The sequence below is a fragment of the Pteronotus mesoamericanus genome, unplaced genomic scaffold (genome assembly GCF_021234165.1).
Source record: "Pteronotus mesoamericanus isolate MK-2021 breed Mesoamerican mustached bat unplaced genomic scaffold, CSHL_Meso_final contig_173, whole genome shotgun sequence".
In the NCBI taxonomy this organism is placed as follows: domain Eukaryota; kingdom Metazoa; phylum Chordata; class Mammalia; order Chiroptera; family Mormoopidae; genus Pteronotus; species Pteronotus mesoamericanus.
In genome coordinates, this window is record NW_026555072.1 from 8,243,050 (window position 1) to 8,248,018 (window position 4,969).

Consider the following 4,969-nt stretch of genomic DNA (forward strand, 5'->3'; position numbering starts at 1 on the left):
CACTTTAGTTATAAGCGGTGTCTATTTTTATCAACACATATTACTGTATTTCTCAACATGATACTATCAACTTCTCAAATAAATTATAATTCATATCTCTAGTGGCCAGTGTTTCAGGAACAATACATTTTCATGCCAATGTGACTAGAAAAGTGAGCAGAGGTGACAAAGAGGAAGAAAGGGGCAAACTGACAAAAATGTTTGAAAATTTTTAAGTAATATTAGCAAATAATTTTCTCCAAAATAATAATAATAATAAATAAGCTATAGCCTTTAAGTTTATATTTTTAATTGCTTATGCTTATTTCATCTGAAGTATTTTCCAAGAAATGAGTTTGGTCCACCATGTTCCATCCATAATTGGGAATCAAACAGAGCACCATGTAGGCAGTAGTTATGGAGCATCTAGCAAAAGAAGACAGTCTTAGCCTCTGCCAGACATCACCCAAAATGCCCTCTGGTTGAGACTATGAAGTACTTAAATTCGCCAATACCTACTTGGGAAGGCCTATTAACAGTGGACCTCCAATGTCACCTTAAAGAAAAGACAAGCCCAAAGGCTATGACTTGAAGGATAAAGGATGCAGAAGAAATATGGAAGGAATCTCAGCTATGATGCATATTCAGCTTCAGGAAGGCATGGTAGTGCAGGATAAATAGAGGTACAAAACACGTGGAGCAGCAGAAGTAAATGAAAAGTTCTGCCCTAAAATTTAATCCTGTTGAATAGAGTGATTATCATCCTCACCAAAGCCTTAGTATTTGAGAAAACCCCACTTGGGGATCCATGTATTAAAACAGCAAAGAAATAACTGGGTTCTCAATACCCATCTCATCCCAAGTTGTCATATTTGCCACTGAAGGCAGAGAAGAGCTAGTGTTGTCTTGAGCTGAGTAAAGATCAGGAAGAAGCTTTCCTGAAAATAATTCCCTCCACCCATAACCTACATGAGCCCTGCAACTATGGAAGAGAAGCTTTCCCCTTTTCTCACCAATACTTGTATTAGTCACCTACTGTTTAAATAGAGCTATGTGAAAAAATAACCCCAAACTCAGTGGCTTAAAACAATAATCATATGTCTGACTCACAGCTCTATGGATTGTGTAGGGTTGTGTTGGACTCTGCTGGGATTAGCTAGTCTTGAATTCAGGCTGTGGGTTGATTCACATCTGTACCATGTGTCTTCTCCTTATGGGAACAGTGGTTACACAGGTCAAGCTTTTCTCATGGTGATGGCAGAAACCCAAGAGGAGCCAACAAAAACATTCAATATCCCTTAAGGCCTTGGCTCAGAACTGGAACACTAACTTCCACTTACATTTCCTGGGCCAAAATAAGTTACATGAAACAGTCAAACATCAATAGGGTGGTGAAATACACTTCACTCATATTAGACCATGATAAGGGTGGTGAGGGAAGAAAGAACTGTAAGAAAATACAATATATCAAAACTGAGAGATCTACTTCAAAAGGTCCAAATGTAAGCTTTCCAGTCACTTGTATACAACCTTTGAAGAAAGTAGTCCAAATGTCCATTGACAGATGAGTGGATAAACAAAATGCAATATATATACAATGGAATATTATTCAGTCATAAAAAGGAATGTGATTCTGATACATGTTACAACATGAATGAAACTTTAAAACATTACAATAAGTAAAAGAAGCCAGATGCAAAGGGGCAAATATTGCATTATTTTATTTATAAGCGGTTCTTAGAATAGGAAAATTCATAAAGACAAGTTGTAGAATGGTGGTTTCCAGCAGCTGGGGAGAGGGGAGGATGGGGAATTATTATTCAATGGGTACAGAAGTTCTGTTTTGGGGGATGAAAAAGTTTTTGAGATGGGTAGTGGTGATGGTTGCACAACAATGCAAATGTAGTCACTGCCACTGAATTGCAGACATAAAAATGGTTAAAATGGTAAAGTTTATTATATATACATATAATTACCACAGTAAAAGAAGAATGTGAGTAAGAGGAGTTAATCTATGTGCAGAAGCAAACTATGGGCTCACACATGAATTGGTCTATTTTTTCTCACAGCCATCTTGGGCTAGGATTTATCCTCCATTCCAGAATAGTCTAGATGCTGACGGGGCCACTTGAAGGAGAGAAACCCACATGTTTCCCCTCACATCTGAGTAAAAAAGATCAGAGTTGTCAATGACTTTGAATTAAGATGTACTTTAGTACCACTCAGCCCATAATTACATGTCTAATACATTTGGTGCTGCCTTTGCCTATACGGTTACATTTCCTCATAGACACCAGATTGCTAATAGACACCAGATTGACCTACACAAATCAAGGGTGCTATTATTCTAAATGCACTATATTACAAGAGTCTTAAAAAGGAATCTCACCTGTGGTATAATAAGCTGAACAAAAAAATGTACTTGATTAATTCTAAGAGTTATTTTTCAAGTCACCAAGAAATTGTCATTTTGCTTATAAAAGGAAGGCTACCATTGATTTTTTCCTTATTTCTTCATTACTGAGGTTATTAGCAAGTATTCTGTATTACCTTTTGGATCTCAACCTCACTCCTACCAAAAAGCATCTTCAAGACAGGAACAATGTCAGTGCTTGATGTTCTTGGAATTGTTTCTGTAGGTTACTTCTCTACTTAAAAGGCTCCTATTTAATTCTGACATACTATAATTCAGGTAAGAAATTGTAACTCCATATCTAATGGTAATTTTCTACATCTCTCTGCCACAGGTAGTACAAAGTAAGTGGAAGAAATTCTCATGGAAAAGGGAAGTAAGAAAGGAGGGGGAAATTACCTGAATTTCCAGATGAGTTTATACCTCATTCAGCAATCACTTGAGAGGTTTCTGCTACAAGACCGCAGTGCAAGCTTTTTATTATCTGTCTTTTTCATAATGAAAGCTGATGAGACATTAAGCTAATTCTTAAATACACTGTATTAGAGGTCTGCAAATTGAATGAGTGCTTCATTATTCAGTTATACCAAACAATATGCCAACAGACACCTGAATAATACTATAGGTAGTGGACATCATGAATAGATTTTGACGCTATCAAATGAATGTTTGATAGATTTTATTTAGTATACTGTATAAAACAATGCCTTTCTTCACTGGAAAGAGAGGTGCTGGCATAACTTGGTGCACTGTTAAATGCTCTCTGATTTCTTTCCCTTTCATCCCCATCCTGCTTCTCTACTCAGATTGGAGCATTAAACCTCAAGAGATACTGGGGTTTCCTCTTCATAACAGCTATCAACAAATCCCAGATATTTCTTTTTTTTTAATTTTTAACATTTTAATACAGATGAGTATGTCTGGTTCACTTCAGCTCCTTCACTGCCAAACCTGGGGGAAGGGACTGCTTCAGTTTCTCGGCCTTTTTTTTTTGTCTATGATGACCAAGGTGTAAAGGTATCTGCTGCATCGGACTTTAAACTTCACATTGTCCTTATTTTTCTTGATCTTGACAGATTTGTCATCCTTTCTTCTGGCATCCAGGAAGTCCTTGATTTCCTCAATTTTGCGAGGCATGGCTACAAGACGGGGAGAGTGTGCAGTCAGCACCTCGGATTATCCCCCCCTATTCCCCGTGTCAAATTCCAGATATTTCTATAGCTGTAGTCAACACTATTGTTTAAATGTTAAACCACAGAGCAAGATACAAGTTATACAGGATAATCATAATAATATTTAATGACTGCTTACTGTGTCAGGTACTGTTCTAAGTGTTTTAAAGCTATTAAGTCACTGAGTCTTCACAATACCCTTATGGAGGTAGGTACAACTCTTATCCCATTTATACAAAGAAACCATGGTGCAGAGAGGTTAACTAACTTGCATAATGCCACAGAGCTACTAAGCAGCATAGCTGAAATGCAACCCCAGACATTCTGGGTCTTTGCTCTAACCTCCACACCATATTTCCTACTTAAGGAGCACAGTATTCTGGGATCCTCGCCCTTTGAATATGTAGCCATGAAGCATGGCTTCATCCAGTCAGCATTCTCAGAGCAATAATTCCCATTACCATCACATCACTACCCAGCACTTTAGAATATGTATGTGTATCTCACACACACACACACACACACACACACACACACACACACCTGTCCATAAAAAGTCCAAAGTCCAGCCATTGTTGATACAACAAGAATGATTTGTGCAACATCGATGTAACCTGGCAACCAAGGAGAGTGGACTGGAATGTGCATGTGTGAACAATGACGACTTCACTGTACTAGTCAGTGGGGGTGGTAGATGCCATTGAGTGAGCATGTGAACTATGTGGCTGTTGCATTCAAAATGACTGAGCAAGTAGAACAATGAATCTGCATCAAATTTTGTGTGAAGCTTAAACATTCCTTCATGGAAACTATTCAGATGAATCAGAAGGCCACAGCTATGGGTAACTAGTGACTAGCAGCTTCATCATGACAATGCACCTGTTCAGCATCATATCTCCTGCAGAGTTTTTGGGAAAACATCAAGTCACCCAGCCCCACTACAGCCCAGATTTGGTGTTCTGTGACTTCTGGCTTTTCCAAAACTAAAGTCACCTTGAAAGGGAAGATATTTCAGACTGTCAATGAGATTCAAATTCAGGAAAATACAACAGAGCAGCAGATGGTAACTGGGAGAGCTGTATGACGTCCCAAGGTGCCTATTTTGAAGGGGACCGAAGCATCATTGTCCTATGTACAATGTTTCTTGCACGTTGTATCTTCCTCAATAAATGTCTCTATTTTTCATATTACGTGGATGGACACTTTCTGGATAGACCATCATTTATCTATCTGTCTATCTCTCTAATCAAACACTTTTTTGCCAATAAAATATAGGAGAAATCCATAACTATATCCATAATTTGGTTTGTGGTCACCTACCTTAAGAACAAGACCATCTCCTCTGAATATTAACTGAAATGGGAGACAAAAGGGAGCTAAGGTTTCTTAATGTTTTCATGAAATC

The 4,969-nt window shown here is 38.0% G+C and overlaps 1 pseudogene; it reads right to left on the minus strand.

Moving 5' to 3' along the window:
* Nucleotides 1-3,299: 3,299 nt before the first annotated feature.
* Nucleotides 3,300-3,529, minus strand: LOC129065162 (60S ribosomal protein L38-like; annotated as a pseudogene).
* Between the last annotated feature and the right edge of the window lie 1,440 nt (nt 3,530-4,969).